The sequence below is a fragment of the Talpa occidentalis genome, unplaced genomic scaffold, assembly GCF_014898055.3.
Source record: "Talpa occidentalis isolate TD23 unplaced genomic scaffold, MPIMG_talOcc4v2.1 talOcc4.11, whole genome shotgun sequence".
In the NCBI taxonomy this organism is placed as follows: domain Eukaryota; kingdom Metazoa; phylum Chordata; class Mammalia; order Eulipotyphla; family Talpidae; genus Talpa; species Talpa occidentalis.
In genome coordinates, this window is record NW_023601104.1 from 103,133,726 (window position 1) to 103,146,072 (window position 12,347).

The window sequence follows — 12,347 nt, forward strand, 5'->3', positions numbered from 1 at the left end:
TCTCACGGTGTCTCTGGGACTGTCCTCCAGTGGCAGGAGAAGGACAAATGAACATAAATAAGATTAGATCAAGACCCCAGCTCCCCAGGGCACTGTTGCTCTCCTCTGAGAGTCTCCCGCTCCCCACAATCCTGGGGAGCCCCAAGGAGGAGGTGACTCTGTCTGTGCACAGGTGAGACCTCCCCAGGGACGAGAACCCTCCCTGTCCAGGTGTCTGTTACTTACTATTACTGGGGGGACCCGGGGAGGGGCGGGTGTGGCCAGACACAGACCCTGCAGGACAGGAGGGGGCAGCACCCAGGCCCACCACCAGGGGGCGCTCCGAGCTCACAGCCCTGGACTCAGCTCCTGGCTGTGGGGGGACATGGACAGGGACGGGACCTCCAGCCTGGACCTGCCATCCAAGGTCGACCTGTGCCCCCTCGCGTAGTGGGTGTCCATCCCTCTGTCGTCCTCGGGTCCAGCCTGGGCTCACTCCCCCAGTGCCATCTGTTGATAACGTCTGTGCCTTTGAAATGTGTCAGAAAAACTGATGGTTCTGCTCTGAGACCCAGTGGGATCAGATCAACATGTTGTCCACACCCCTGTCACCAGGTCGCAGGAGCCCCCAGGAACCCTGGTGGTGACTCCTCACTGAGGGTCCTGGATCCAGGCCCCCGGAATTAGTCTGACCCCGTGTGGGGACAGTCCCCTGGCAGCTGGCAAGGACGGGGTGTCTCAGACTCTGCATGTGTCTCTGTCCTGTTCAGGCCGGAGTCCTTGTCTGAAAGGCCCCTGGTCAGCTCTGGAGGTCCCGAGTCTTCTCCAATGACCTCTGGTGTCTGTGACGGGGGCACCTGCCACGAGAGCTCTCGGGTGGACCCTTCTCTGCAGAGTCTCCCGGGTTCCCAGGACTGTTGCTGCTCAGTGTCTTGTGTGTTTCTCGCTGAACCTCACGAACTGTGACGTGCTGGGAATGATGCTGTGGCATCGGGGTGCAGTGGGTCTGTGGACTGTGGGGTCAACTGCCACTCAGTGCTTCACTTTGAGAGCGGGAGACAGGAACGTGTCCAGGCTCTTGTCACCCGGATGTGATTTCTTCATTTTTCTCCTTTTCTCTCAAGGTTGTTTTTGCTCTTGAAGACCCCTTAGGTTCCACAACTGCTTCTTGTTTCCTTTCCAAGGTCACATGTGCTGTCCTGGGTGATGCATTAAATCTGTGAATGGCTTTGGGTGACGCGGGGCATTTCAACGATGTCACCTCCCCAGAGCCGGGACGCCTCAGCATGTCCTGTGGTCTTTCAGGTCCCCTTGCACAGTGTCACGTCTGCACTGCACCTCCGTCCCCCCTGCTCAGGTCACTCCCCGGGTTCCTTCCTGAGGGCGAGAGTGTCACTGGACCCGGACGCTCACTTCCCCTGACGTGCTGCTCCCAGGCAGGAACGCCGTGGGGTTCTGTGTGTCCACTCTGGACCCTGTCCCCTGGCTGTGCCCACTGGTGATTCCAGACGTTCTCTGTGTAGAATCTTCTGGATCTCTGAGCACACGAGCCTCTCAGCTGGGAGTGGGTGACCCTTGACTTCCTCTCCCAGGTCAGATCCTTTTGGTCTTTTCCTGCCCAGATGCTTCCCTGTGGACGTGCAAGGACGACGGTGAGTGACCGAGGTGACGTGGACGCCCGTCTTGTCCCTGGTCTTAGTGGGGACATTTCAGCTTTTCCACTTGAATGTGCGGTGGCTGAGGGTTTTCTCACCCTCAACTTTCAAAATATTCATCTAGTTCCTCTAATTCCAGTTTTGCAGAATAACCACCCTGGATTGTACCAACATCGTCTCCAGAACCTCCTGGTTGTCTCTGGGATCCTCTCTGCCCCCAGGCTTGACTCTGGCCCCGGGGAGTGCAGAGACCGGGGCTGCGGGAGGGGAGACGCATCATTCCTCACACAGGTCACGAGGTGCGTCGGGACAAGCTGCCTCTGGGAGGGGTTCGTCTTTCTCCACTTTCCCAAACAACAAACTCCTGTTTCCGGGGAAGGATGCTCAGCGACGGGTCCCTCAGCTTGTGTCCATCCTCCCGCGGACTCTCAGGGAAACGCCGACTGTGCCCAGAGACAGGCCCCGTGAGGCCCGGCCCTGTCCAAGCTGCAGAGAATCTGTGTTTCCTTCTCTCTCCGGAACTGCAAGACCCGCCTGGCTGGACGCCAAGGGAAGCAGGGACAGAACCTCAAGCAGTGGTGGCTCCGGGTCAGCACCTTCCAGACCCTGCCCTCTGACCCTCGCGGCGTCCTGACCGATCCCCTAAGAAAGGCCTCGGCAGGACTTGGCTGCTGAGATACACGTTTTTGTCCCAGTTAGAGAATCTGTCATCGAAATATACCACGAATGTCATTCCCCCGTGAACAGACAAAATATTTCATTTCTATAATTTCTCTGTCCTCTCTCCTTAGTTGCATCTGAGTGATCCCCCAGGAAGATGGGCCCAGGTGAGGGTCCCTCCCCCACACACCTGAGTCCCGTCCCCCCCCACGAGGGCTGAGGCCTCACAGCTGTCACCACGCAGATGCTCAGAGGCTGTCGGACGGAACTTCTCTGTGTCCGTCTATGACACTATTTCCTCAATGTCCACTCACGGTGCCCTGTGCACCAGGCCCTGCACACCTGAGCACCAGGACATGAGCTTCAGTCATGAGAGACATGGGGGACCCTAAATGTCATGGGCAATGAGAGACCCAACGTGGTTGGCAGGGAGGGGGCACAGGACACCTCGTGTTGACGGATGGGGACAGTCCATCCACCCAGTGGCCGAACTGCCTCAGGGCCCCAAACTGTGGACGCCACCCCCTCAGGAGAGCCAAACTGGGGAGAGGGACTGAACTGGGCATTAATCACACACCTCCCTGCTGTCACGTGTCCTGAAGCCGCTCCCTATGCACACCTGCCATAGGTGAGATGTTGACCACAAGATGTCCGTCCTGTCATGTTCAGGGACCAAACACTGTTCTCAGAACTGGCTGAGCAACCCCCACTCACCCCACAGCACACACAGGTCCCGTTCCCACAGAAGACCCCACAGAGCATGTGTGGGCACCAGCACCTGGGCCTGCGTCCCAGCAAGTAACAGGGGCTCAGGGTCACCAGCTCTGGCCCTAATAAGGGACCTGCTCATCGTGTGTCATGACCCCACGTCCCAGGACCCTCCCCGGCTCCTCTGCCCAGCCCCAGCCAGAGCTGCTATATAGCAGGACACATGCAAATAGGGCGTCCCCTGCTGCTGAAAACCAGCCCGGCCCGCCCTGCAGCCCGCACAGGAGCCCAGCCCGCACCCAGGGTCCAATCGGGTCAGCACGGACGCGGACACTCGCCATGGAGCGTGGGCTGAGCTGGCTGCTGCTCGTGGCGCTTCTAGGGGGTGATTCCTGGGGCAGGATCCCTGAGGAGGGGGGGCAGGAGGGGGAAGCAGCGGGCGAGAGCCATGTCCTGACGGGCTGTGTCTGTGTTTGCAGGTGTCCAGGCTGAGGAGAAGCTGGTGGAGTCTGGGGGAGACTTGGTGCCGCCTGGGGGGTCTCTCAGACTCTCCTGTGCAGCCTCCGGATTCACTTTCAGCAGTTATGGCATGCACTGGGTCCGCCAGGCTCCAGGGAAGGGGCTTGAGTGGGTTGCAGTAATTAGCTATGATGGTGGCAGCACAAGCTACGCAGACTCCGTGAAGGGCCGATTCACCATCTCCAGAGACAACGCCAAGAACTCGCTGTATCTGCAAATGAGCAGCCTGAGGCCCGAGGACACGGCCGTGTATTTCTGTGCGAGAGACACAGTGAGGGGAGCGGGTGTGAGCCCAGACACAAACCCTGCAGGATGGGGGACAGGGCTGGGGGTCCACTGGGGCGTGTCAGGACCCCAGGGGCCCAGGGACACCGGGAGGCCCAGGAGGCTCAGAGCTCAGAGCACAGCCCGGGAGCAGGTGCAGTTTGGGGGGCAGGGGCTTCCTGTCTGGGGCTCCTTCAGCTGGACCCCAGCTTCCCAGGGCACCATTGCTCTCCTCTGAGAGGCTCCCGCTCCCCACATTCCTGGGGAGCCCCAAGGAGGAGGTGACTCTGTCTGTGCACAGGTGAGACCTCCCCAGGGATGAACCTCACCTGTTCAGGTGTCTGTTACTTACTATTACTGGGGGACCCGGGGAGGGGGCGGGTGTGGCCCAGACACAGACCCTGCAGGACAGGAGGGGGCAGCACCCAGGCCCACCAGCAGGGGGCGCTCCGAGCTCACAGCCTGGACTCAGCTCATGGCTGTGGGGGGACATGGACAGGGACATAAACTCAGCCTTGACCTGCTCTCCAGGTCATCCCCTGCCCTCTCCTGGTGGGTGTCCATCCCTCTGTCCTCCTCGTGTCCAGTCCGGGGTCACCCCCCCAATGCCGACTGCTTAATAATGTCTCTGCCTTTGAATTGTGTCAGAACAACTGATTCACTGTTCTGTACCGAGACCCACTGGGATCAGATCACCCTAGTGTCCACACCCCCGTCATCAGGTCCCAGGGGGCCCCAGGAAGCCAGTGGGGACTCCTGGCCAGGGTTCCTGGATCCAGGCCCAGGAGCTGAGCCCTCACTGGGGACAGTCTCCTGGGCAGCTGGCAGGGACGGGGGTCTGAGGACTCTGCGTGTGTCTCTGTCCCGGCCGGACTCGACTCCTTGTCTGAAAGGCCCCTGGTCAGCACTGGGGGTCCCGGGTCTCCTGGCCTGACCTCTGGTGTCTGTGACGGGGGCACCCGCCACGAGGGCTCTCGGGTGGACCCTTCTCTGCAGAGTCTCCCGGGTTCCCGGGACTGTTGCTGCTCAGTGTCTTGTGTGTTTTGGATAAACTTTATTCAAACTTTGCTGCATTTCTGTGAGGTTCTGGTGTATTTCACGGGGACGCATGAGTCTGTGGATCTTCAGTTATGTGTCCAGGGACAATCTCCCTCCTCCGGCGTGAGTGTGGAATGTCCAGCTCTTTCTCCCCTGGGTGAGGCCTTTAGTGTCTTCTTCCTTCTCTAGCTTGGATTGTCTCCTCGCAGCCTTTGTGGATCTGTTCCCTGTGAAAGGTGATTGTGTTCTCCGATGGGCAGTCCACGCACAGACACGCCGCCATGGCCATTGCAGTAAAACGAATCTTCCCCCGCATGAGCCCACGAGCGCGTCCATGTCTCTCTGTCCTGTGCGTGTCTGTGCGTGACGGGCTGACGTGGTCACGGCACTGTCCTCCCCGCCTGGCCCCGCTGGCTCCCGGGAATCTCCTCCTCGGGCGAGACCGTGACCGGAGCTGGACCCTCCCCTCCCACTCACGCGCGCCCCGGTGTGGCGCCTCTGGGGCTGTGCTCACCCTGCGACCCGCCCCCACGGGGCCCTTCAGGATCTGACCGTCACCTCTCGGGGAGCTTTTGCTCTCCCTGCGTGGAGGATCGTGTCCGCTGGACGCCGACAGACCCGGGTCTTCAGCCCCAGTTTCCTGAAGGGCAGGGGAGAGAGGACGTCCCTGTCTCGCTCCCGACCTCCCAGGAAGGGCCTCCGCGTGTCGCCCTGAGCATCCCACAGGCGGTGGCTGGTCACGGATGCTCTCACCATGTGAAGGTCTGTTCCTCCCCCGAGGGCGTCCAGGGCCTGCACCACACATGGGGGCTGGACTGTGTCGAGCGCTTTCCAGCGTCTGTTGATGTGATCCTGGGGTTCCGTGTTCCTCTTTGTTGCCGTGTTGGATACACTGAGGCTCTCTAGGATGTGGAACCAGCCCCGTGCCCAGGAGGAGTCCCCGTGATCCTGGGGACGGTCCCTGGGACGCAGGTCGGGTCCTGCTGGCGAGGACGTTGGGAGGATGTTCCCCTCAGTGATCACGAGGGCTCTGGGCCTGTGATGTTCTTTTTTGTGTTGTCTGTGTCCAGTGTCGACCCCCGTGGCCTTTTCTTTCCGAGTAGATTCGGGGGTGGGGCGTCCGGGACGGAGCTGAGTGACACCCATGACCGTGACGTCCGTGTCTTATTCCTGAGCTTCGCGTGACTGTCTCAGCTTTTCCCTCTTGCTGTGACGGGGGCTGTGGGGTGGCGGGTGCGGAGCTCACTCCACCTCTGCACGTCATTCATTCCCACTTTGGAGGAAAATGCTCTGATCTTCGTGACCATCACCGAGACTTTCTGGTTGTCTCTGCGCCTCGTCTCTGCCCTCGCGCTTGAACCTGCCCCGTGAGGGTCTGGGGAACTGGAATCAAGAGGACGGTGGAGACGCGGCTTCCGTGTCAGGACACACGGATGGTGTCACCAGGTCCCGTTCCTCCGGGGACGAGGTTTCTCTCTCCACGACGCAACCCAGACTCGCTCTCCTGCTGGAGAATGACACATTGGGAAGCACAAACTGAGGAGAAGACAGGCCTCTGAGGAGAAAAATTTGAGGAGAAATACTGCAGTAATTCTTGTTGAGGAGAAATATCTGAGGAGAAATGACATGTTGGGAAGCACATTCTGAGGAGAAGACAGGCCTCTGAGGAGAATAAAGTGAGGAGAAATACTGCAGTAAGGAGTGTTGAGAAGGAATATCTGAGGAGAAATGATCCCCTGGGAAGCAGATTCTGAGGACAAGCAGGCCTCTGAGGAGAAAAATCTGAGGAGAAATACTGTAGTAAGCAGTGTTGAGGAGAAGTGTCTAGGAGTAATGACATGTTGTGAAGCAAATACTGAGAAGACAGACCTCTGAGGAGAAATACTGCAATAAGGAGTGTTGAGGAGGAATATCTGAGGAGAAATGACACATTGGGAACCACATTCTGAGGAGAAGACAGACCTCTGAGGAGAAAATCTGAGGAGAAATACTGTAGCAAGGAGTGCTGAGGAGATATATCTGAGGAGAAATGACCCCCTGCGAAGAGATTCTGAGGAGAAGACAGGCCTCTGAGGAGAAAATCTGAGGAGAAATACTGTAGTAATTCTTGTAGAGGAGGAATATCTGAGGAGAAATGACACTTTGGGAAGCACATTCTGAGGAGAAGACAGGCCTCTGAGGAGAAAATCTGAGGAGAAATACAGCAGTAAGGAGTGTTGAGGAGAAATATCTGAGGAGAAATGACCCCCTGGGAAGAGATTCTGAGGAGAAGACAGGCCTCTGAGGAGAAAAAAGGGAGGAGAAATACTGTAATAATTCTTGTAGAGGAGGAATATCTGAGGAGAAATGACACGTTGGGAAGCATATTCTGAAGAGAAGACAGGCCTCTGAGGAGAAAATCTGAGGAGAAATACTGCAGTAAGGACTGTTGAGGAGAAATATCTGAGGAGAAATGACCCCCTGGGAAGAGATTCTGAGGAGAAGACAGGCCTCTGAGGAGAAAATCTGAGGAGAAATACTGCAGGAAGGACTGCTGAGGAGGAATATCTGAGGAGAAATGACATGTTGGGAAGCAGATTCTGAGGAGAAGACAGGCCTCTGAGGAGAAATACTGCAGTAAGGACTGTTGAGGAGTTATATCTGAGGAGCAATGACTGGTTGGTAAGCACAAAATGAGGAGAAGACAGGCCTCTGAGGAGAAAAAAGGGAGGAGAAATACTGCAGTAAGGACTGCTGAGGAGGAATATCTGAGGAGAAATGACCCCCTGGGAAGTAGATTCTGTGGAAAAGACAGGCCTCTGAGGAGAAAGTCTGAGGAGAAATACTGTAGTAAAGAGTGTTGAGGAGAAATATCTGAGGAGAAATGCCACCCTGGGAAGCAGATTCTGTGGAAAAGACAGGCCTCTGAGGAGAAAATCTGAGGAGAAATACTGCAGTAAGGACTGTTGAGAAATATCTGAGATGAAATGACTCGTTGGGAAGCAGATTCTGAGAAGACAGGTCTCTGAGGAGAAAATCTGAGGAGAAATATTGTAGTAAGGACAGTTGAGGAGAAATATCTGAGGAGAAATGACACCCTGGGAAGCAGATTCTGAGGAGAGGACAGGCCTAGTGGAGAGAAATCTGAGGAGAAATACTGCAGTAAGGATTATTGAGGAGAAGTGTCTAAGGAGTAATGACACGTTGTGAAGCAAATACTGAGAAGACAGACCTCTGAGGAGATAAAACTGAGGAGAAATACTCTAGTTATGAGTTAAGAGGAGATATCTGACGATAAATGACCCTTTGGGAAGCAGATTCTGAGGAGAAGACAGGCCTCTGAGGAGAAAATCTGAGGAGAAATACTGCAGTAAGTGTTAGGGGGAAAAGGCGGTCCCAAAGCAAATTCCATACAGGCTTTGTGGACTCCACCCCCACCCCAGGTCAAAGCCAAAGACACTGGGAACTCCAAATCCCATCATCACCACCCAAGGAAGGTGGCTGGGACCTGAGGGTGGGGTTAAGCAGCCAGGTGGATACAAAAGGCAGACACGTGGGCTTTGGGGGGCTCTCTCTCCATTTTGGGCTCTGGGCCAGCGCGGAGCCTCCGGCCAGCTCTGGGAGTGACTTTGGGTTTCCAGGTCGTCGGATCGGGTAGGACGCATTAAGACTTTATTTCCCTATTTTCCCTGAGTTGTACATTTTCCTTATTTCCTTTCCTCTTGGAAATAAACCTTTTATTAACCCTTTTGTGTGTGTCTGTAGTAGAGTATTCATAAGTCCCTTTAAAGCGCGCGGGTGAGGACCCACAGCCAGGAACCCGTTTAATATCGGGGTTGCTCTATAACATAAGGACTGTTGAGAAATATCTGAGGTGAAATGACTCGTTGGGAAGCAGGTTCTGAGAAGACACGCCTCTGAAGAGAAAATCTGAGGGCAAATACTGTAGTAAGGAGTGTTGAGGAGAAATATTTGAGAAGTGACACCCTTGGAAGCAGATTCTGGCGAGAAGACAGGCCTCTGTGGAGAAATATCTGACGAGAAATACTGCAGTAAGGAGCTTTGCGGGCTTTTCCCGCAGTGCGGGCTTTTCCGATCAGGGATGCGGGTTGTCCAGGGCTTGTGCTGGTTGTGAAGCACATACTGAGAAGACAGGGAGTAGAGGGTGTAGGGGGTTTCTGGCGGCCCCTACCCACGGTTCTGAAATTGTGACTTTTGCGCCTTCACAGTGGGTGGGTGGGGCCTGGCTCACCTGGGGGCTGAGCCTGGGGTTTCTCAGGTCAGCTGGGGCAGGCTTGGGCTTTTACCCATCAGGGATGCGGTTGTCCAGGGCTTGCGGGCATTGAGGTGACAGCGGGGGGAGGGGGTGCCTATTTGCATTTCCTGGCTGTGGGCGCGGTCACTGTCTGCCTGTGGCTAGATTGGGGTAGCCTCCCTGACAAGTGACCTCGCCCCTCCGCCCAGGCTGCTTCTGGGGTTGTTAGTGCGAGCGGAGGGTGCAGGTGACCCTCTAGCCCCCGGCGAGTGTGGCCAGGGCCAGGGCGTGCTCAGAGGGTTTGGGGAGTCCTGGGGATGCAGCAAGTGGATATCCGGGGTTCTGGGCGGGGTGGGGCCTTGAGCGGTGCTGCCTCTGCTGAGGGCCGGCGGGTGGAGAGGCCCTGGCCAGGGGCGGCACCGGAACGGGGCGGCAGCTGCTGCCTGGGCAGGGGGAGCTGGGGTCAGGAGCCCCCGCACCGTCCTGGGGCAGGAGGTCGCTGCCCTGAGCGAGGTCTCGCCATCGTGATCCCCATGGCGGCGCCATCTCTCCTACAGCTCAGATCGTGCTCAGCTTCCCCGTGAGAACTGGGGACCATTTCAGGTCATATTCATGGGCTTCCTGGGGGGTGGGGGGAGGGTACAGATGGAGATCCCAGCTCTGGCCAGCCCCTGCAGGACGGGTCCACCCCCGGGTCAGGAGCAGCCCTCAGGGCGCAGCAGACCTCCCCCTCTCCCCGCTGCCCCCCTCAGCCCTGGATTTCAATCCATCCACCAGTTCTGCTCCCCACTCTGTCTCTGGTGACGCCTCTCACCCCCGCACCTCTGGCCTGTACCCCGGTTCTTCTATAAATAAATAAACCTTTAAAAATAAAAATAGCATTTTTCTAATTATTCCCACACAGCAGGCTGACTTGCTGCACAGGCCAGAGACAATTCCTTGAGATCTAGAACAACGGATGAGGGGAGGCCTCGGCAGTGCCTGCAGCAGTGCTCAGGTGAGACCCCTTTAGAGCATTTATTGATTTATATTGTCTTCGGGTCTTCCCTGTCCTTAAAGACCATCAATTTTTTTTTTTTTATTTTCTCGCATCGTTGCTCATTTTTTTAGTTATTGGTGTCTCCCCTCAGGGGTGGTCCCCATGGTGCTCCCACCAAAATAGCCCCCGTGCCCCATCACCATAATCCCTTGGGCTCTTCCCTCCCCTCTGTTCACCCCCCTCCCTCCCCCTCCCCGCTGGGAGCCTCAGGTCTTGGGCAGCCTGCTAGGGTTGTCTTGTTCTCTCCCTTTTGTTCCGTTTCTCTATTTCTCGCATGTCAGTGAAACCACCTGATGTTGATCTTTCTCCTGCCTTATTGTGGTAGCATCATCCCTGGCAGCTCCATCTCTATCGCCACCAGTGGCATGAGTGTGTCTTTTCTGATTGCTGAGCAGTATTCCGTGGTGTAACTACCACAGCGTGTTGATCCATCATCTGTTTCCTGGCATGAGTTGTTTCCACGTCCCGGCTGTTATAACTAGGGCTGCACTGAACACAGCAGTTCGGGTTTCCTGGGTTTTTTTGTCCCTTGGGTGGATTCCTAGGAGTGGAACGCCGGATCCTGTGTAGACCCATTTTCAGTGATCTGAGGACCCTCCACACAGCTGCCCGTAGTGGCTGGACCGGTTTGCGCGCCCACCGGCGGTGTCAGAGGCTCCTTTCTCTCCGCCGCTTCTCCAGCATGTGTTGTTTCCAGTTTCTCTTTTTCAATGTGGCGCCTTCTCCGTGGAGGGAGGTGGCAGCTCATTGTGGTTTTGATTTGCGTTTCCCTGATGTCAGTGATGCTGAACGTCTTTTCTGTGCCTGCCGGCCATTGGCATTTCTTCTTTGGCAAAGTGTCTTTTTGCTTCTGGCATTTTCTTTGACTGGGTTGTTTGTTTTTGTCGAGCCGTGTAAGCTCTTTGCAGATCTCTGATATCAGTCCCTTAGCTGTCATGCGGTGTGGTGTGCCGATATTTTCCCTCATGCAGCGGGTGTCTCTGTGTTGATGACTGTCGCTTGCTGTAGCCCCATCTATCCACATTCTCCCTGGTCTCCTTGCTTCTGGAGACGACTCCTCAAAGACGTTTCTGAGGATCGTGTCATGGAGTGTTGGCCTGTGTTCTGTTCTGTGTATTCTGTGGTGCCAGGTTTCCCATGCAAGTCTTTCCTCCACTGGCGTTGGTTTGTGTGTGGTGTGAGGTCGTGGTCTAGTTCCATTCTTTTGCATGTTGCAATCCAGTTTCCCAGCATCGTTTATGGAAGAGGCTGTTTTTCCCAATGTCTATTCTTTGCTCCTCTGTCATCGGTTAGTTCACCATATATGGGTGGTTTTATTTCTGGGCTTAAATTTGATCCCATTGGTCTCTGTGTCTGGTTTTGTCCCAACACAGTGTTTATGAGAATAGCTTGGTCGTGTTGTCAGCTGTCTGGGAGTGTCCGGCCTCCATGATTCCTCTCTTCTAGTCAGGAGAACTTTCGCTACTCGAGGTTTTGTGATTCCATATGAATTTGGACAGTATTGGTTCCATTTTGTTGAAGATCACCATTTAAAGTCTCATCGAAATGGCACTGAGTCTGTAAAGTGTATACAAATAGGGAGTCCCATCTAGGCATGTTACTTTTTCCCAATTATGGAACATTCATCAAACAGAGTGTTCATAAAAAACGTAGGTGTGATTTTCTATAAATTCTAAAAAGACAAAGTAGGTCTGTTCTCCGGATGAGGAAGGAATGTTTCAGATGGAAAGGCAAAGGCATTTTATCATAGAACAGATGACCAGTTATTGATCGTATAATACTAGGATATTCTTCCACCTTTCTGCGGATGGAACGCTCAGTGAGATCATCCCTTTGTCCCCTGCTTCATGGAGCCACCAGAGAAAATGTTGCACTCCAGTGACTTACTTGCACGCTTTATAAAGGAATCGAGGAGAGGAATTAAGTCAGGAAATTCAAAACGTGAAACTGGAAAACATGAAGTGGATAATGAAGTTAGCGCCACGTCTCTGGTCACGTGTGTCTGTAAAATCCACAGTCCTCGATGGCAGGCTGGTCACCCGCCCCTGGACAAGGCAGGGCCAGACCCACTGATCCGTGGAGGGTCCTTTCTGAAGCTGGGCCTGGGGTCTGAATTTGTACCTGGCGAGCAAGGGCACGTCGCTGCTGTCCTGGGCGGGTTGGGTCACGTCCTCCTATATTTGCCTCCTGGGGAGAGGAAAGGGAGGACCCAGATGTTTCCCGAGGGCTGTCTGCTGTCCTTCCCTCGGTC

General features: G+C 55.5%; 1 long non-coding RNA gene across 1 annotated transcript; it reads right to left on the reverse strand.

The window, feature by feature from the left end:
• Positions 1–4,815: 4,815 nt before the first annotated feature.
• LOC119238376 (uncharacterized) lies at positions 4,816–5,719 on the reverse strand. Its single transcript, XR_005123560.2, has 3 exons — positions 5,577–5,719; positions 5,382–5,463; positions 4,816–5,050 (listed from the first exon to the last, which is right to left on the reverse strand). It is a non-coding gene; the product is annotated as an uncharacterized LOC119238376 (long non-coding RNA).
• Positions 5,720–12,347: the final 6,628 nt, after the last annotated feature.